This window comes from Lolium rigidum, chromosome 5, assembly GCF_022539505.1.
Source record: "Lolium rigidum isolate FL_2022 chromosome 5, APGP_CSIRO_Lrig_0.1, whole genome shotgun sequence".
NCBI lineage: Eukaryota > Viridiplantae > Streptophyta > Magnoliopsida > Poales > Poaceae > Lolium > Lolium rigidum.
Window position 1 is genome coordinate 222,506,929 of NC_061512.1, and position 22,038 is coordinate 222,528,966.

Here is a 22,038-nt window from a genome sequence, read left to right on the forward strand (position 1 = left end):
ATAGAGAAATCCGCGAAAACGTCGTTTTGCATATTTCAAATTAGTTTTAATCAATATAGAATTTGGGAAAACAATGAATACGAAAAAGTTGCGAAATTTCTGTGCGAATCCAACGGTATATTATACACATCAATCCGATAAGCGGTTTGAAAATCATCATGAAAATACTGTTCGCACGAACATGCAATTCAGTATTCCGTCGAGAAGTTCACTAGGAAAACACCCGGAAGTTCAGAAAGGGTTCGAGAATAGTTATTCTCGAACCGGTTCGAGAATAGCAGACATATATATATATATATATATATATATATATATATATATATATATATATATATAGAAACTCTATTAGACCCCTGGGTGCAGAATAGTAATTCTACACCCGGGTCGGCCGACCGAGTCGGACCACTGCCTGGTTCCATCCAAGGTTCGCAGGCATCTAACCCACACCTCCCGTAATTTTACCCCGACGGTCTGGTCCAAGTTTAATCTGGTCGTGCCTCTGAGAGCTAGCCCACTACCTTGCCACAAGCCCGCAACCTCCCATAATTTTCTAATCGAGCGCGGAGGGCGGCCGGCGGTTTGGTTAGAGGCACGGCGAGCGGCGGTGGCGGCGGCAAGCGGCTGAGCGGTAACGGCGACCTTGGTGGCTAGGCGAGTGAGGGCGTCGTGGTTGCATCTTCGAATCGGCGGCGTCATGGCTGGCCGGTTGAATCGACCTCGGCCGCCTCTTGTCTCTGGATCCCCTCCGTAGACAACCTCCTGCTTTGTCGCCGGTACCCCTCCGCTACCAAAGCCTCCACTACCAAAGCCCAACACTGCGCGCAGCCGAGGCATGCCCGTAAGGTTCTCTCTTCCTCCTTCTGTCTGATCTGCTGAGTACTGTCTGATCTTTAATTTATTTTTATTACCAGTCCTGGGTTGGGGTCGAACGTAGTCAATTGAAATTGGACGGGCGTCCTGCCGTGGCTGCCCCCAACGCCTATGAACTGGGCACCTATCCCCTTGCAATTTTACGTCAGCTTGCAGATTGGGCACTGGCTAAATGTTAATTTCATTGGTAAGTGCTTTCACTGTCTCTTGATTCCCATGGAGATACCAGTATTCAATTCCAATTTGTCTCCAACTAGATTTGATTATTGATGTGGTTTGTTCAAACGGAAGCACGGCATTTAGCTCAGTTTTGTAATAAGATTACTAATGTGAATTTTGATTGTTCATTCAGTACTTGCTTGTTGGTTTTCTGTAGCATAAATGAGACTGGAATGTGCTATTTTTGTGAGTATTGATGCGATTGTAGGCTGTAGCTAGGCAGATGGAAATGTGCTATTCAGTAACATTTACTGTCACCCGGATGTGAAATTGCAATGTGGTCGTTTATGCTTCAGAATTTTTGATTAATCGCAAGCGTGATCTACAGCCGGTGGTTTGTAATCCCGACGGCTTCAGGTGAGCGGCAAGTGGTCCCGATCCCTGTCGCCCTGAGTCTGGCCTCCGTGGTGGGTTGCGGCCGGCGCTACCGGTTCCACCTGCGTGCTGCATGTGTTCTACATCGGCGAAGAAATGCTGTCCCTGTCAGCCTCCATTAAGAGTCACCAGGTCACGCTGGTATGTAATTCTCACACGAATTTAATTTCCCACTTCACATGTGTATTTGTTCAAAGTACTATGGGTATTCTTCAGTACCGCTCCCAAATCTCTGCTCACTTTTATATGCAATACATCCCATCACAGTATTTTGACACCGCTCTGCTTGTGCGGGACAACAGATTGCTACTTATCCAGTCACTCTTATTAACAGATGGATATGCTATGCCTTTCCTGTGTGTGAGGTCTTGCTCTAGAATGCTGCTTGTAATCTTTTGCATTGAAGAGTATTTTTTGTACGCCCTCCGTTCCCTATTAATTGACTCTAATTTAGTATAAAGTTGTACTAAATCTGAGTCAATTAATAGGGAACTGAGGGAGTAGTTTCAAATATTAGCCTATGTGTGTCATCTTCGTTTGAGAATGCATGGTTCTGGACTGGTCTAGTGAGAACCAGGCACTTCGCCACTTGCTTGTAAATACTTATTTACCTTGGTTATGCATTTTTTCGACCTGAAATATAAATCTTCTGTTTAGGCATATGATTCTTTTTTTCCTATACGCTACATTTGGTTAAATGGTATTTTCCGGGCACGAGAAGCCATTCCAGTTATTCTTAGATGGTGTGATATTTGTCAGGCATCCCCCATGTGACTAGTTCTTTTGTTGCATGATTTTATGGGCATGTCAACAGATGCTGGTAATTTTTATGATGGGCCAGAGTCGATGTTTGCCAGTTCTTATGTTCGATATTTTACGGGAACATTAGGCCATGACAGTAGTTCTTGCATGGCACAATTTTATGCACGTTAGATCAAGGCATCATTTTTTCTGTGTCCACAAATATCCATTGACCTCTTCCCATCCTTAATCAAAATCTAATTTCTACAACCGTTGCATCAAATAGAAAATGCATCTTCCAATTGCAAGTGGTAACAAGAGTATGCATTAGATGATTATTACAACATAGTCTTGTTTGCTTTCAAAGAATACACATACTTTTCCGAATCCTTTTTTGACCTTGATGAGCAATAAATTTCCAGGATTTTGCCTTGAAATCGAGGGACGGAAGAAGAAGTATGCAAGGGACTTGAACACGAAGAGCAAGTATCTAGAGGCAATGCTGCGGAGATGGAAACATTACAGTGTTAGTGCTCATGTTGTACCTAGCTTGGTGTAGCCTGAGGTGAGCTCAAACCTGAATCTAGCTAGTTTTTTTAAAAGTTCTGATCGTTCTTGCAGTTTTTAATTAGGGGTTTCATGGTCTAGTTTTGATTTGCATCACTACAGGCATGGAACTGTTAGTTTCATAAATACAAGTCATATATGATATTTCAGCCATCAAGGTAAATCATGTGAGAAGTTAGGTGACTCCTGTGTTTGTGATTGCTTTCCGTGAACTCCTTGTCGATTATCGTGCAACTAAGAAGCTGAAGTCCCATGGTAACTATAAATTACGAATGATCACTTGACTAATCATATATATATTTTTTTATCTCCAACTGGTGTTGATTATCAATGTGGTTTGTTCAAATGAAACAATGTTTGTCGTTAGCTCAATTTTGGTTTTGTAGAGGTGCAGGTGAGGCCGCACCATTTCACCTCTCTCTAGCTCTCTCTAGTTTCAGTGTAGCCTTACAAGCCTATTGATTCATTTATGCAGGATTAGAAGTTTATGAATTAATAATCAAATTATGAGTTCATCGGTAAATGTCTTTTCAGGTCACACAAATTGTTTTCTAGTTGTTTACTTGAAACTCCTTTCTTTCTTCTCTTGCTCATTTATGTCCATAATTTCATTTTTGAATGGTAAGAATGATAGTTCCATATGTACTCATTTTCCTCTTTTGGATTATGTCTATTTTTATCCATCTTGGACTGCAGCTTTGATGATGATTAGGTGAACAGAAAAGTGATTGATTATTTTGTTTCAGTCATAATATGTGAGGTTATGTGCTTGCATAGTGTTCTGTATTTCAAACTGTACAAAAACTGGTCATTTTAACTAGATAGCTCTCACATGCAGTTGCAGAAGAATTATGTAAGCTGACATAATTATTTCAGTGCCTTTGTTTCTTCCTATTCTCTAGTTGTCTCTTGCTTTTATTGCAGTGGTACTTGTCTCACACTAGCTTCTACTACTCATCTTTGATAGCAAACTAAAATAGTTTTCCATAATGGCTTATATTATAGATCAGAGTGATAGATAAAGTGATGACATTTTCTTGCATTCTATGCTCTGTCAAAATAGTTTGCCAAATGGCTTACGAAATTTAAGAAGTAAGCTAAGCAGGTTCATCTTCTTGCAGATTGATTAAAAAGCCGCACTCGAGCAGTCTTATATTTGTTTAACAAGATGCTCCTGACAAATGTGTATGGAAATTCTGCATTGTGTATTTTCAAATGGGAAGCCATACTGAACAGCTTCGAAGACCATGGCATTTGATTGATGCGCCCCTGTTGGGTTCATGCTGAAACTCAAATTATACCAACTTGTCATTCTTTTTTATCTTATTCTTCTTCTTTACTGTACAATTTATATCATTACCAGGCTAGCTACGACTTGCAAAATTCCAGAGCTGTTTAGGAACCTAGTTGTGAGAGCCTGCTATCGTAATAAATAATTTTGTACCCATTTTTCATTCATCTTTAAGACTGAGAGATTTGATTGTCAGAGTATGTTGATTTTTTTTACGTTATGATATATTGGTACTGTTCAGAGTTCTTGCGAGCCAGCTTGTATTGTAGCTCCTTGTGTTCATGAACACTGGAATTTATTTTCCATTGTCTTACTATTACAGTCGCCGTGCACACACGGTTGCATTAAATCCAGAACGCCATTAAAGTTAATTTCGTTGCGATGTTGGCATAATAATAGTGAGTCGTTGGACTGTGTTCACCATAAAAAGAAATCGAGCGGCTGGGTATGTGCACCATTTTCTTACGTCAAATCTCGTAGCTTACATCAGAAGCAGGTTATCTGAAGAAAAAATTACATCAGAAGCACTCACTTTTTTACAACGGCTGTTCCACACTGGTGTGGGGATGACGTAAACCGTCCACGCATCTTACTTCGCATGCGACATTTCTTATGTCGCTTCAGACCTGAGCGCGCGGGCTGTTTCGGCTGAGATGCAACCAAGCGGGTGGGATGGGCGGGGTGCAGAATAATATTCTGCCCCCAGGGAGTCAAATAGCGCATATATATATATATATATATATATATATATATATATATATATATATATATATATATATATATATATATATATATATATATATATATATATATATATATATATATATATATATATATATATATATATATATATATATATATATCTCCCGTTAGTGTAATTCTGCATTCTTACAAGCTAAATCTGTAATTGATTTTCACCCTCTATGTGACATCTTATCCTTTCAATAACCCGAGGCGAGACTTTCGTATTCCCATGATCAACTCTTGGTCACTATACCCGTTATCCCCAAACCGGTATCAATGCTCCTTTTCTCGTTTGATGTATGTTTATGATGTCATGTGATCACTATCACAATGTATCTATCGTAGACATGTTACTTAACATAACAATAATACCGAGAGGGCCCAGTTCGTATCTCTCGTTTGTGAGGAGGAACAAATCCCAATTTTGAATCATTAAGCTTCTTGTATCTTCAGATATACACTAGCGCTAATATTCCCAACACGTAGGGTTAACCGGTGTGGGATGACAAGGTTAAAGCATACCCTCTGATATGAGTCACTATAATATTCTCATGCTCAAAGTATTTTTATATAATTAAAACTTATATATATATTGCTACTAACCATTAAGAGTGTCACGTTCACCTTGTAATATATAATCAAAGTTTGAATGAAAAAATTATTTTCGTAATATTTGCAGTGTTCGGGGCCTTGTTTTGGGGACACGACCAGGAACAGACACACCGCAAACGCGGCACCACCAAGCAGCGTTCCACATTTGGCCGATCCATCGCTTTTGCGGATGCTGTTTGGGAGATGCCAGTGGAGATATGCTCTAAGATTTTTCTAAGAAGGAATTGAATAAAACAGTAGAAAAAGAATATAAGATTTTTTTAGATAGGAGATCTAACAAGTGAAACCCTCGTTGCTTCAAAAAAAAAAAACAAGTGAAACCCTCATAACTTCACTAAAAGAACCTAGAAATTAGAAATAATCTCACGGATGTGTCTCGCCAACGATCAGTCATGCCACATCAACCTTGCAGGTAGACCTCCTCTGTTAGAAAGAGCGTGAAATGGTCCAAATCATTCGATCAGTGCTATTTGTAACCATTAGAGGAACGGGTGCTGTTTTTTTTTTAAAAAAAAAACGAAGTAGTGATGGCGTTTTGAAGTCTTTACCCGAAATGCTGTGGTATTTTGCAATTTTCGCCTCTACTCCTCGCGCATCCTTCTTTGCTTGCCATTTTGTCGGGGACGTGCGTTATCCTGGTGGGGTACTATTGTACTCCCTCTGTTCGCAACTAAGTGTACATTTTCTTTTTTTAGAAGTCAAACATTTTATATTTTAATCATTTTTGTACACAAAAATAGCAACATGTGTGACACTAAATTACTATATTGTTAAATTATATGTCAAGATGAATCTAATGATATATGTTTTATATTATAAATGCTGCTACTTTATTCTAGGAAGTAGGTCAAAGTTAGTAAAGCTTGACTTAAGACATATCTTAACGTATACTTATTCGTGGACGCATTGTATGCCTTGGTTATTGATTAGTTACATTGCTTAGGGTTATTTTAATAAAAAATATCCAGAGTGAGGCCTCTATTGTGAGCAAAGAGGTGAAACTTGCTAGCTTAGACTAAAGCCAAAGAGATACAATAGATGTTCACAAGAAGTACAAAGCATTCAAATATAAAATAAATTACATCGACGTTCTTGTACCACCTAACGATCACTACAGTTGTCAAAGTAAGCAACTGACGTGTCGTTGTCGCCGCTCTCCTACTAGAGCCGGCTTGACATTGTTGATGACAACCGGAAAGTATTTGTGCACGTGTCCCTACAGACCAACACCCCATAGTCAAAATCATCGCCGTTGAACCCATCAAGTGATCTGAATCTTCTGACACTAAACATTTAACACGCGTAGACTGGATTTGATCCGTCGCTCCATGGGAGCAGCGACCAGATGACTCCATGCCCTCCTCAACGGCATATCGCTGCCGTTTCACCAATCTCTAACTTTAGAGAACTTACTACAGCGAAGAGCGCATGTCCGAGGTCCCCTCCGCCTCCTGCTGTTGGAGCAGCAAGCAAAGGTGAGGACCCATTGATTCCAGTGGCGGCTAAATGAGATATCAATGGTAAATGCTCATCCAAACAATGCAAGAAATTACTATGCAATGCAAACACACACACGCACGCACACATACACGTAACATGAACAAGGTGTGACATGGAAAACCTGAACGAAAAACTGAAGTTGTACACTGTACTACATGTCTACGTGCTTCCGCGCGTGTCTGTTGCTTGCCTCTCTCTGCGCCCCCAGGCATCCTTTTTGCCTAGCATCTCTCTCTACCAGTCGTCCAATCCACCGTGCGAATCGCGTGAGAGTAGGCAGAGCTCGATCGCGTCCTACAGTCGACACGCCTTTTCAACTTTTCGCCGCCTGCCGGCCGGCACACGACAGATTGCCGCCATGATTCTGCCAAGATTACGGATCAGCCGATGCATGCCGCATAGTCCAAGTTCAGGTGTCGACGAGGCACCACAAAACCACATTTTGTTCAGAAAAGCTAGGTCCAAAAGTACGCGCTGGTCCATGGAAATGCGCAACGCAAGCTTGGCTCGTGGTGCCTCGAGATCCATGGATCATGCACTAGCATCCGCATGTGCTCCTCCGTGATCATGTGCCTGCAGCTGGGGCTATGGCGAGGTCCCTCGATAACAATGTAATGCAGGGCTAGCTGCCACTGCCATGGCCTGAAGAAATGCAGTCGTGAGTACAGCTTGGGTTGCATACACCGGGACCATTATCGCCACATTAATTCCTCTGTCAAACCAATTGCTGCTCCCTGAAGCAAGATTCTCCTGGAAACAGCTGGATAAACCATCGTTAGCTTGGTATTGGTTGGCTTGGTATCAGGGCATTTATTCAGTTATGCTTGCTAAAGATGGAGGCAGGGTTCAGCCTTTGATGAAAGCTAATGCGATTGCGAATTTGCATGAACCTGATCAGCGCTCAGTACTTCAACATGGGATGCATGGCGACGGTGGGGAAGGCGAACCCGGCCAGCACGCGGGACAGCGACGGGCTACATGGCGACGGTGGGGCAGGCGAACCACGGCGGTGGGCCGCTTCGTGCCGGGCGCCAACCTCTTCGGCTAGTTCTCGGCGTAGCTGGTTCTTGGCAACGAGAAGCGGATCAAGGTCCGTTACAGTTACATGAGCAGGCACAGCATATCTTCAGTTGCTTCAGCTATGTGACGAAGCCTGTCGCCGGTGCCCCTTCTTGCGAACAAGCATTACCAGCTCGATCATCAGTTCTGAAGAAGCCAAGACACCCAATGCAACAGTTGCGCAAGCGTAAGGATTTGATCTAACTGCTGAAATTTATTATTGATATCGTTTTGCCAGACCTGAAACTGTAATGTTATGTCATTGCAGGCAATTATGCATCCAAGGGTGGAGAAAGGGGAGACTGTTCATCGAGCCGGCGGGGTTGGGCTGGTGCTCGCAAACGATGAGACCACCGGGAACAAGATGAGCGCCGACGCACACGTGCTGCCGGCCACGCACATCACCTATTCTTCTGATGGACTCGTGGTACATACCTACATTAACTCAACAGGCTGTTTTAGGTTATATGCTCGTACCTTGCAAAAGAACTCAACTTGGCCTATTAGCTCAGCTGGTTAGAGCGTCGTGCTAATAACGCGAAGGTCACAGGTTCGAGACCTGTATGGGCCAATATTTTTGCCTCTTTTTTTTTCTATTTGTTAAGTCTTTCTCAACATCAAAGTGCTGTGCAGGTTTGCAGCAGCCTACATCAGTACATCACCACGCCGAGCACTGCGCCGGAGAAGAAGCCAGCGCCGTTCATGTCCGCATTCTTGTCTCAGACCCGTATCCTCTTTAACTCCAAGTCCGGCACCTCCATGTTGTGCCCGCACGTCGATGGCATCACGGGCATCCTCAAGGCCCTTGACCCCGACTGGAGCCCCGCCACAATCAAGTCCGCCATCATGACCACCGCCAGGTCCGCAACTCCTCGTTCCTCCCCACCACCCCATTCGCCAACGGCGCCGGCCATGTGCAGCCCAACCGCACCGCTGACCCCGGCCTCGTCTACAACATGGGCACCGCGGACTACCTCCGCTTCCTCTCGTGCGCTGGGGTACAACTCGTCCGTGATCGACACGTTCATGGGCTGGAAGACATCCACTGCGACGATGGCCGGCGCTACACTTGCCCGGCCACGCCGCCCAAGGTGGAGAACTGTGGTGACCCGGCATACCACTGCATGGTGTAGTATGCAAGTCTGATATAACACCAATGAAATACCGTTCCACTAGTATTATATCGCTCAGAGTGGTACGATAGAAACATATGCGGGTCCAAGGCATGTCTATAGAATTACACACAGACTCTGTTACATAAGATCATCACAGACTCTGTCGAGACCTGTATGGGCCAATATTTTTGCCTCTTTTTTTTCTATTTGTTAAGTCTTTCTCAACATCAAAGTGCTGTGCAGGTTTGCAGCAGCCTACATCAGTACATCACCACGCCGAGCACTGCGCCGGAGAAGAAGCCAGCGCCGTTCATGTCCGCATTCTTGTCTCAGACCCGTATCCTCTTTAACTCCAAGTCCGGCACCTCCATGTTGTGCCCGCACGTCGATGGCATCACGGGCATCCTCAAGGCCCTTGACCCCGACTGGAGCCCCGCCACAATCAAGTCCGCCATCATGACCACCGCCAGGTCCGCAACTCCTCGTTCCTCCCCACCACCCCATTCGCCAACGGCGCCGGCCATGTGCAGCCCAACCGCACCGCTGACCCCGGCCTCGTCTACAACATGGGCACCGCGGACTACCTCCGCTTCCTCTGTGCGCTGGGGTACAACTCGTCCGTGATCGACACGTTCATGGGCTGGAAGACATCCACTGCGACGATGGCCGGCGCTACACTTGCCCGGCCACGCCGCCCAAGGTGGAGAACTGTGGTGACCCGGCATACCACTGCATGGTGTAGTATGCAAGTCTGATATAACACCAATGAAATACCGTTCCACTAGTATTATATCGCTCAGAGTGGTACGATAGAAACATATGCGGGTCCAAGGCATGTCTATAGAATTACACACAGACTCTGTTACATAAGATCATCACAGCCTCCTACTTTACAATGAGGTAAAACTTCAAATAAACTCCAGAAGAACGACTCGTAGTCTAATCCTATCACGAACTCTATTTGTAGAGTATTTAACTAGCTATAGAGGCTATGAATAGATTCTAGCTAAATAGGAGCTAAGTTTAGGAAGCTAGTTCCCTTCTATTGCTAATCTAGGTTTTCTCCTTGTTGGATGTAGTGTTTGACTTCTCTGACAGGTCCTGTCCCTTGAAGTAGTTATTGACTCCTCGGCCTTCGAGTTGCACTGTAGATCCTCCTTCGATGCCTCCATATCTAAGCAGGGGATTTAAGAGTGGGATGAGTACGAGCGTACTCAACAAGTTCATTATAGGAAAGAGGTGTTTAATGCACTAGCTACGGCATTAGACCAGAAAGTCTAATACCAATGCAGGTTTTCATAATCATTTCTTCAAAATGTTGCTTTTATTCAGAAGAACTATGTCCGTCAGCCTTCACCGGTTTACTAAAACTTCATGGAGTTCCTTTCCGGCAGCGTTCGTAGTTCCAAAACCCGGAACAGGGAGTGACTGGTCACGATTCATTACACTCTGCAGAGGTGTGTTGCTTTACCCATAAGAGATCTTATCCTTGTTGCCAACCGAGTTGCAGGCTCGTGCACACTTCCTTTGGTGTGAGGCCAGGTGTAAGGTCTTAGCCGTTCATATTCCTCCGCTACCTCGCACACCCACCCTTTGTTGCAATCCCCGACCCTGGGTCCTCGCCGGTGTACTTACTCCAATTAAGGATGGCCCCCGACCGCGACAACAGTTCTGGACTCTACCATAAACTCCTTCGCCGGTAGATGCAACCCATCATAGACCGCATTACCGTGGGGAATTTAGAATGGGATCCCCACCCTCCGGTTGTTCTCGCAAGATACAACTGCTACGGTAAGCGCATCTGTTGATGTACGAGAGGTGGAAATACAATTGGCTACTCCGTCCCACTCCAGATCTTATGGTTAACACGAGTTTTACGGCACAAAAATCACTGGACGACATTTGTTGTTTAATCCTAGATGGATTTAAACCCTTGCAATGGAACCTCCACCATATCAACACATACCAAGGTTCCATTGCCCACCACATAGTCATATTCATAGTTATGAAAATAGTATTTTTTTGATTTTTATGCAAGAGTGATAAGTATAGTACTTTGCAAGTAATTTGGTAAAATACTCAAATGACATGAGCAAGCGTTGAACTTGCCTTTCTTGACTGCAAGATTATGCAGGCAAGGTCTTCGATACGTAATAACTCCCAATTCTGAAATAGCATCATCGTCCGGTAAGGACGATGTTTAAAAGATTGGCAAGGATGCAATAATGCATAAGTATGAGATGCAATCTTTCTAAGCGTGACCTAACCCCGATGATTTAGGATTAATGAGTTGTAATAATTAGTTTCGGGTGTGTTGCACTTTTAGAGATGATTCACAAACAGGGTTCTTATTCTTCGTGCTTCTTCATCCAACTCCGGGTATTGGGCGAGGACGGGGACGAAGCTCCAGCTGGCTAACTCTTCCGGGGGCTTGTTGATAAACTTGGGAAGCCCTTCATGGACGTCCGGAACCTGGATGTTCTTTGCATAGAACCATCCGGCATTCCAATACTGTACGGACTCGTGAGATGAAAGTGGCGGATACATTTTCCCAGGGCGGAGCATGAAAGTCATGCTTCCGCAATTCACCATTGATACGTCCCAAACGTATCTATAATTTCTTATGTTCCATGCTAGTTTTATGACAATACCTACATGTTTTGTTCACACTTTATATCGTTTTGATGCGTTTTCCGGAACTAACCTATTGACGAGATGCCAAAGTGCCAGTTCTCGTTTTCTGCTGTTTTTGGTTCCGAAATCCTAGTAAGGAAATATTCTCGGAATCGGACGAAATCAATGCCCGAGCATCCTATTTTTCCACGAAGCTTCCAGAACACCCGAGAGCCGCCAGAGGAGGGCCCTGTGGGCCCCAGATGATAGGCTGGCGCGGCCAGGGGGTGGGCCGTGCCCCCCTACTGTGTCGTCGCCTCGTCAGCCCTCCGACTCGGCCCTTCGCCTATTTAAAGGTCCCTGACCTAAATCTTCGATACGAAAAAGCCACGGTACGAGAAACCTTCCAGAGCCGCCGCCATCGCGAAGCCAAGATCTGGGGGACAGGAGTCTCTGTTCCGGCACACCGCCGGGACGGGGAAGTGCCCCGGGAAGGCTCCTCCATCGACACCACCGCCATCTTCATCAACGATGTTGTCTCCCATGAGGAGGGAGTAGTTCTCCATCGAGGCTAAGGGCTGTACCGGTAGCTATGTGGTTAATCTCTCTCTCATGTACCCCAATACAATGATCTCATGAATTGCCTTGCATAATTAAGATCCATATGATGAGCATTGTATCACTATTAGTCTATGTGCTACTCTTGTGATGTTATTAAAGTAGTCTATTCCTCCTTCACGGTGTAATGGTGACAAGTGTGTGCATCGTGTAGTACTTGGCGTAGGTTATGATCATAATCTCTTGTAGGTTATGGAGTTAATTATTACTATGATAGTATTGATGTGATTTATTCCCCCTTCATAGTGTAATGGTGACAGTGTGTATGCTATGTTAGTACTCGGTTTAAATTGCAAAGATCTATTATGCTCTAAGGTTACTTAAATATGAATGCTGAATGTTGTGGAGCTTGTTAACTCCGGCATTGAGGTGCTCTTGTAGCCCTACACAACGAATGGTGTTCATTATCAAACAAGAGTATATGTAGCACAAAGGAAGAGAACTTATTTATTTATGTGATCAATATTGAGAGTGTCCACTAGTGAAAGTATGATCCCTAGGCCTTGTTTCCAAATACCGCAATCATCGCTTGTTTATCGTTTTACTGCATCTTTACTTCCTGCAATATTACTACCATCAACCGCACGCCTGACAAGCTATTTTCTCGGTGCCGTTACTACTGCTCATATTCATTCATACCACTTGTATTTCACTATCTCTTCGCCGAACTAGTGCACCTATACATCCGACAAGTGTATTAGGTGTGTTGGGGACACAAGAGACTTCTTGTATCGTGATTGCGGGGTTGCTTGAGAGGGATATCTTTGACCTCTTCCTCCCCGAGTTCGATAAACCTTGGGTGATCCACTTAAGGGAAACTTGCTGCTCGTTCTACAAACCTCTGCTCTTGGAGGCCCAACACTGTCTACAAGAATAGAAGCACACGTAGACATCAAGCACTTTTCTGGCGCCGTTGCCGGGGAGGAAAGGTAAAAGGCACTCATACTCTGGTCCCAGGTAACTAAGTACTTTTTTGTTGTTGTTGTGTGTGTGCTCGAAGCTGTTTCCTTCAGATCCTGCAATTGCATCTTTTTGTCTCTTGTTTTACACTAGTAAGGCTTAATGGAAGACAACAACAAAATGAGAGATATTTATGAACTTTATCTTGAATTAGGAATGATGTGTTTGAAGAGAAAATTTAAAAACCCATGGAACTTATGCATGCTAATGGGAATGTTATTAGTATGAATGCTTTGAACACCATTGTTGCTAATGGTATGGAAGAATTTAAGCTTGGGGAGGTCGGTTTTGATGAAAATGATCTCTTTAGCCCTCCGTGTATTGAGGAGAAAGTTTATGTTGATTATGATATGCCTCCCATATATGATGATTATAATGATAGTGGTCTTTTGGTGCCGCCTACTATGGAGAGTAAATTTGATTATGATTATACTATGCCTCCTACACTTGATGAGAATAATAATGATAGCTACTTGTTGAATTTGCTCCCACTACAACTAATAAAATTGATTATGCTTATGTGGAGAGTAATGCTACTTTTATGCATGTGAATAAGAATGCTTTATGTGATACTTATATTGTTGAGTTTGTTCATGATGCCTCTGAAAGTTATTATGAGAGAGGAAAATATGGTTGTAGAAATTTTCGTGTTACTAAAACACCTCTCTTTTTGCTGAAAATCTTGAAGTTACACTTGTTTTATCTTTCTATGCTTGTTGCATTATGCTTCATGAATTTGTTTATTTACAAGATTCCTTTTCATAGGAAGTGGGTTAGACTTAAAAGTGTTTCTTATTTGCTTTTTGATGCTCTCTTTTGCTTCAACTCTTATTTCTTGCGCGAGCATCATTGAAATTGCTGAGCCCATCATAATGGCTATAAAGAAAGAACTTCTTGGGAGATAACCCATGTGTTTATTTTGCTACAGTACTTTTGTTTTATATTTGAGTCTTGGAAGTTGTTACTACTGTAGCAACCTCTCCTTATATTATTTTATTGCATTGTTGTGCCAACTAAAGTCTTTGATAGTAGGGTTGATACTAGATTGGATTACTGCGCAGAAACAGATTTCTGTCTGTCACGAATTTGGGCAGGGTTCTCTGTAGGTAACTCAGAAAAATCTGCCAATTTACGTGCGTGATCCTCAGATATGTACGCAACTTTCATTCAATTTGAGCATTTTCATCTGAGCAAGTTAAGTACCCCTGTAAAATTCGTCTTTACGGACTGTTCTGTTTTGACAGATTCTGCCTTTTATTTCGCATTGCCTCTTTTGCTATGTTTGATGGATTTCTTTGTTCCATTAACTTTCAGTAGCTTTGTGCAATGTCCAGAAGTGTTAAGAATGATTATGTCACCTCTGAATATATGAATTTTCAATTATGCACTAACCCTCTAATGAGTTTGTTTCGAGTTTGGTGTGGAGGAAGTTTTCAAGGGTCAAGAGAGGAGGATGATATACTATGATCAAGAAGAGTGAAGAGTCTAAGCTTGGGGATGCCCCGGTGGTTCATCCCTGCATATTTCAAGAAGACTCAAGCATCTAAGCTTGGGGATGCCCAAGGCATCCCCTTCTTCATCGACAACTTATCGAGGTTTCTTCTCTTGAAACTATATTTTTATTCGGTCACATCTTATGTACTTTACTTGGAGCGTCTGTTTGTTTTTATTTTCGTTTTGTTATTTTCATTCTCTGAATAAATGCTTGTGTGGGAGAGAGACACGCTCCGCTGGTTCGTATGAACACATGTGTTCTTAGCTTTTAATGTTCATGGCGAAGGTTGAAAACTGCTTCGTTCATTGTTATATGGTTGGAAACAGAAAATGCTGCATGTGGTAATTGGTATAATGTCTTGAATAATTTGATACTTGGCAATTGTTGTGCTCATATAGATCATGTTTAAGCTCTTGCATCATGTACTTTGCACCCATTAATGAAGAACTACATAGAGCTTGTTAAAATTTGGTTTGCATGATTGGTTTCTCTAGAGTCTAGATATTTTCTGGTTAAGGTGTTTGAACAACAAGGAAGACAATGTAAAGTCTTATAATGCTTACAATATGTTCATATGTGAGTCTTGTTGCACCGTTTTATACTTGAGTTTGCTTCAAACAACCTTGCTAGCCTAGCCTTGTATTGAGAGGAATTCTTCTCGTGCATCCAAATCTTTGAGCCAAAAACTATGCCATTTGTGTCCACCATACCTACCTACTACATGGTATTTCTCTGTCATTCCAAGTAAATACTTCATGTGCTACCTTTAAACAATTCAAAAGCTATTATCTCTTATTTGTGTCAATGTTTTATAGCTCATGAGGAAGTATGTGGTGTTTTATCTTTCGATCTTGTCATTTACTTTTGACAGACTTTCACAATGGACTAGTGGCTTCATCCGCTTATCCAATAATTTTGCAAAAAGAGTCGGCGCGGGGTTCCCGACCCCCAATTAATCAACCTTCATTAATAATTCTCTTCACATGTTTTCCTCCGATTCATCGGTAAGCAACTTAATTTTGCAAATAGACACTCCTTCATGGTATGTGAATGTTGGAAGGCACCCGAGGATTCGGTTAGCCATGGCTTGTGTAAGCAAAAGGTTGGGAGGAGTGTCATCTATAAATAACTAAACTAAAGTACATGTGTAAACAAAAGAGAAGAGGGATGATCTACCTTGCTGGTAGAGATAACGTCCTTCATGGGAGCCGCTCTTGAAAGTCTGGTTGATAAGGTAGTTAGAGTACCCATTACCATTCGTTGACAACAACAAACACCTCTCAAAACTTTACTTTTATGCTCTCTATATGATTTCAAAACTTAAAAAGCTCTAGCACATGATTTAATCCCTGCTTCCCTCTGCGAAGGGCCATTCTTTTACTTTATGTTGAGTCAGTTTACCCACTTCTTTCTATCTTAGAAGCAAACACTTGTGTCAACTGTGTGCATTGATTCTTACATGTTTACCTGTTGCACTTGTTATATTGCTTTATGTTGACAACTATTCATGAGATATACATGTTACAAGTTGAAAGCAATTGCTGAAACTTAATCATCCTTTGTGTTGCTTCAATGCCTTCTACTAAGAATTTATTGCTTTATGAGTTAACTCTTATGCAAGACTTATTGATGCTTGTCTTGAAAGTACTATTCATGAAAAGTCTTTGCTATATGATTCAGTTGTTTAGTCATTATCTTTACTATCACTTCATTCACTTCATATGCTTTACAATAATGTTGATCAAGATCATGTTGGTAGCATGTCACTTAAGAAATTATCATTGTTATCGTTTACCTACTCGAGGGCGAGTAGGAACTAAGCTTGGGGATGCTTGATACGTCCCAAACGTATCTATAATTTCTTATGTTCCATGCTAGTTTTATGACAATACCTACATGTTTTGTTCACACTTTATATCGTTTTGATGCGTTTTCCGGAACTAACCTATTGACGAGATGCCGAAGTGCCAGTTCTGTTTTCTGCTGTTTTTGGTTCCAGAAATCCTAGTAAGGAAATATGCTCGGAATCGGACGAAATCAATGCCCAGCATCCTATTTTTCCACGAAGCTTCCAGAACACCCGAGAGCCGCCAGAGGAGGGCCCTGTGGGCCCGGATGATAGGGCGGCGCGGCCGGGGGTGGGCCGCGCCCCCATCGTGTCGTCGCCTCGTCAGCCCTCCGACTCGGCCCTTCGCCTATTTAAAGGTCCCTGACCTAAATCTTCGATACGAAAAAGCCACGGTACGAGAAACCTTCCAGAGCCGCCGCCATCGCGAAGCCAAGATCTGGGGGACAGGAGTCTCTGTTCCGGCACGACGCCGGGACGGGGAAGTGCCCCCGGAAGGCTCCTCCATCGACACCACCGCCATATTCATCAACGCTGCTGTCTCCCATGAGGAGGGAGTAGTTCTCCATCGAGGCTAAGGGCTGTACCGGTAGCTATGTGGTTAATCTCTCTCTCATGTACCCCAATACAATGATCTCATGAATTGCCTTACATAATTGAGATCCATATGATGAGCATTGTATCACTATTAGTCTATGTGCTACTCTTGTGATGTTATTAAAGTAGTCTATTCCTCCTTCACGGTGTAATGGTGACAGTGTGTGCATCGTGTAGTACTTGGCGTAGGTTATGATCATAATCTCTTGTAGGTTATGGAGTTAATTATTACTATGATAGTATTGATGTGATTTATTCCCCCTTCATAGTGTAAAGGTGACAGTGTGTATGCTATGTTAGTACTCGGTTTAAATTGCAAAGATCTATTATGCTCTAAGGTTACTTAAATATGAATGCCGAATGTTGTGGAGCTTGTTAACTCCGGCATTGAGGTGCTCTTGTAGCCCAACACAACGAATGGTGTTCATTATCAAACAAGAGTATATGTAGCACAAAGAAGAGAACTTATTTATTTATGTGATCAATGTTGAGAGTGTCCACTAGTGAAAGTATGATCCCTAGGCCTTGTTTCCAAATACTGCAATCATCGCTTGTTTACTGTTTTCTTGCATCTTTACTTCCTGCAATATTACTACCATCAACTGCACGCCAGCAAGCTATTTTCTGGTGCCGTTACTACTGCTCATATTCATTCATACCACTTGTATTTCACTATCTCTTCGCCGAACTAGTGCACCTATACATCTGACAAGTGTATTAGGTGTGTTGGGGACACAAGAGACTTCTTGTATCGTGATTGCAGGGTTGCTTGAGAGGGATATCTTTGACCTCTTCCTCCCTGAGTTCGATAAACCTTGGGTGATCCACTTAAGGGAAACTTGCTGCTGTTCTACAAACCTCTGCTCTTGGAGGCCCAACACTGTCTACAAGAATAGAAGCACCCGTAGACATCAACCATCACCTTATCCTTTGTCCACTTCTTGACGCGGAAGAAGAACTGCCACAAACGGATGTCTGGGCGGATTCCGAGATGCCCTTCGCAGAGCGTCACGAAGTTTGAGAGGAGGAGGTAGGAGTTGGGGCATATGTTATGTGGCTGGAGGCCGTATGTGGTGAGGACGGAGAGAAAGAACTCGGAACATGGGAGCGATAGGTCGCGCTCCACCCAAGCTTTCTTAAGGACGCGTTCGTCCGGATCCGGCTTGGGGGTGACGGAATCCTTCATGAAGCTCAAGTCCGGAGAAATCATGCCCTCGGTCTGGAAGTCCTTGAGCTATGTGTCCTTCACTTCGCATGGCCACCACTGACCCTTTTCTCCTTCGCGGTTCCGGGCCTTCGAAGCTTTCTTTTGCTCCGCTTCCTGCACTTTAGCGGCCATTCTAGCTTGCCCTTCAAGTTCTTCCTGGATCTCCGCTAGTGTTGGGATCCGGTTGAGGTAGTTGCTGGAAGAGGCGGAAAATGGTTGAGCTAATCTGATGTCAGAAACATTGGGCGGAAGGAACGCTATGGGATCAATGAACTTTGTGTAGGATAACGTTGCATAGAAAACAAAAATTTTCCTACCGCGAACACGCAATCCAAGCCAAGATGCAATCTAGAAGACGGTAGCAACGAGGGGATATCGAGTCTCACCCTTGAAGAGATTCCAAAGCCTACAAGATGAGGCTCTTGTTGCTGCGGTAGACGTTCACTTGCCGCTTGCAAAAGCGCGTAGAAGATCTTGATCACGATCGCTTCCGGCGCCACGAACGGGCAGCACCTCCGTACTCGGTCACACGTTCGGTTGTTGATGAAGACGACGTCCACCTCCCCGTTCCAGCGGGCAGCGGAAGTAGTAGCTCCTCTTGAATCCGACGGCACGACGGCGTGGTGTCGGTGGTGGTGGAGAAATCCGGCGGAGCTTCGCTTAAGCGTGCGGGATGTGGTGGAGGAGAGATACCGCTAGGGTTTGGGGAGAGAGGGGGAGGCTAAGGCGCCGGCCAAGGGCAGCCCTAGGTGGTGCGGACAAGAGTAGGCAGCCCCCTCCCTCTCCTCCTCATTATATCGGTGGAAATCCCCAAGTGTTGGTATCCAAGTCTTCGAATAAGACCCCAACAATGAAACCTCCCATATGTAGGGAAACCTACCCAAGGTGGGAATCCCACTTGGGGTGGGATTCCCCCTTCCATGAGGGGGTTGGCCGGCCACCCTAGGGGAGTCCACCTTGGACTCCTCCCCTTTAGGGTTGGCTGGCCATGCAAGGTGGAGTCCCTCCGGGACTCTACTTTCCATGGTGATTTCTTCCGAACTTTTCTAGAACCTTCTAGAACCCGCCATAAATGCACCGGATCATTTCCAAACTTGGAATATGACTTCCTATATATGAATCTTATTCTCCGGACCATTCCGGAACTCCTCGTGATGTCCGGGATCTCATCCGGGACTCCGAACAAATATTCGAACTCCATTCCATATTCAAGTTCTACCATTTCAACATCCAACTTTAAGTGTGTCACCCTACGGTTCGTGAACTATGCGGACATGGTTGAGTACTCACTCCGACCAATAACCAATAGTGGGATCCGGAGATCCATAATGGCTCCCACATATTCAACGATGACTTTAGTGATCGAATGAACCATTCACATACGATACCAATTCCCTTTGTCACGCGATATTTTACTTGTCCGAGGTTTGATCTTCGGTATCACTCTATACCTTGTTAAACCTCGTCTCCCGACAAGTACTCTTTACTCGTACCGTGGTATGTGGTCTCTTATGAACTCATTCATATGCTTGCAAGACATTAGACGACATTCCACCGAGAGGGCCCAGAGTATATCTATCCGTCATCGGGATGGACAAATCCCACTCGTTGATCCATATGCCTCAACTCATACTTTCCGGATACTTAATCCCACCTTTATAACCACCCATTTACGCAGTGGCGTTTGGTGTAATCAAAGTACCTTTCCGGTATAAGTGATTTACATGATCTCATGGTCATAAGGACTAGGTAACTATGTATCAAAAGCTTATAGCAAATAACTTAATGACGAGATCTTATGCTACGCTTAATTGGGTGTGTCCATTACATCATTCATATAATGATATAACCTTGTTATTAATAACATCCAATGTTCATGATTATGAAACTAATCATCCATTAATCAACAAGCTAGTTTAAGAGGCATACTAGGGACTTCTTTGTTGTCTACATATCACACATGTACTAATGTTTCGGTTAATACAATTATAGCATGATATATAAACATTTATCATAAACATAAAGATATAAATAATAATCACTTTATTATTGCCTCTAGGGCATATCTCCTTCGATCTCCCACTTGCACTAGAGTCAATAATCTAGTTTACATTTGTAAAGATATAACACCTTGGCCTTCCGGTGCTTTATCATGTTTTGCTCACGGGAGAGGCTTTAGTCAACGGGTCCGACACGCTCGGAAACGTATGTATTTTGTAATTCATTTGCGTCTCAACGCATCACTCATTTCCAAATGAGTCGGCATTAAATATGTTTGGTCTTCTGGTGGAACCTTAATTTTGTGGTCTGAAATATGTCACTAATATTGTCACACACAATATAGCTTCAAAGTTCTGACACTATTGGAACTACACCAAGTTCTCAAAGGACTTCTTGACTTTAACATCCTTTGTCATTGTTAAAACAATGACATATTCTGCCTTCTTTTGTAGAATCCATCACAATATTTAGAACTCTTCTAAATCTAGCATAGACAACTTCTAGCTCATTGTGCTACCTTTTAAAAACAACACTTAGTCTAATTTGAGATTGAAATTTTATTTTTATATGTGACAAAACAAATATCGGTGTAATCACCTTACAGCGATTTGTTTGTCATTTCTCCATACAAAAAAATATATATATATATATCCTTGGTTCTTCTAAAGTACTCAAGGATACTCTTACTGTCGTCCAATGATCATCTCATGAATCATTCCGTTATATGCTCATAACATTTTAGAGCACAAGATATCTGATTTTGTACATATTATTCGTGATCTAAAATCACCCATGTGTTTTTACTCATTGAGTGTCAGACACACTCAAGTCTTGTTAAAAACTTCACATGACAAGAACATCTTCTTAATATTTCTATATTGAACTACTTTAATATCCATTCTATGTACTTTGACTTAAACTTATTATGTGTTTCAATCTATCTTCATAGATCTTGACACTAAATATGTTTCAGTCCATATCCTTTCATTGAAATTAATTTCTCAATGAAACCTTTTAATCAAGTATATAATTACATCATTTATAACCAACTATATGTCATCTACATAAAGTATTATAAATATGTCTCGGCGCTCCCACTTAATTTTTTGCAAATGCAAGCCTCTTCATCGTCTCTCGATGAAATCAAAAACTCTTTGATTATTTCATCTCGGTGAAGATTCCAACTCCGCGATACTCACTTCATCCAATTGAAGTTTGTATACCTATCTAGTATTCCATGGATCAGCAAAACTCTTGGTTGTATCTTGTATACACCTTTAGTACACACTTCGATAAGTAATGTATTTTGCCATCCTACTAACATATCGCATAAAAGAAATATGTAGTGATTACTAGAATAATCCACATAGACTATAAGCATTGCTACGGAAGATCTAATCTTATCATAGTCAACTCTTTGAACTTTGTCGTAAACAACTTTTCGACAAGTCAAGCTTCTTCAAGGATATTCCATCCAAGTCCATCAATTTTATAGATCCATTTACTTTCAAAAAGTATTCATCTATCTTGGATTTCATGGCGTATAGCCATTTTAACGGAGTCAGGGCCCATCATAACTTCTTTATTTGTAGTTGGTTTATCATTGTT

General features: G+C 42.7%; 2 long non-coding RNA genes, 1 other non-coding gene and 1 pseudogene across 3 annotated transcripts; all 4 read left to right on the forward strand.

Moving 5' to 3' along the window:
* The first annotated feature begins 684 nt into the window (after window positions 1–684).
* Window positions 685–1,576, forward strand: LOC124653406. Its single transcript, XR_006987896.1, has 3 exons — window positions 685–838; window positions 912–1,057; window positions 1,418–1,576. It is a non-coding gene; the product is annotated as an uncharacterized LOC124653406 (long non-coding RNA).
* Window positions 1,577–1,582: 6 nt separating this feature from the next.
* Window positions 1,583–4,254, forward strand: LOC124653405. The gene is made up of 2 exons (XR_006987895.1): window positions 1,583–2,770; window positions 3,894–4,254. It is a non-coding gene; the product is annotated as an uncharacterized LOC124653405 (long non-coding RNA).
* Window positions 4,255–7,506: 3,252 nt separating this feature from the next.
* Window positions 7,507–10,205, forward strand: LOC124657132 (annotated as a pseudogene).
* TRNAI-AAU lies at window positions 8,476–8,549 on the forward strand. The gene has a single exon. It is a non-coding gene; the product is annotated as a tRNA-Ile (tRNA).
* Window positions 10,206–22,038: the final 11,833 nt, after the last annotated feature.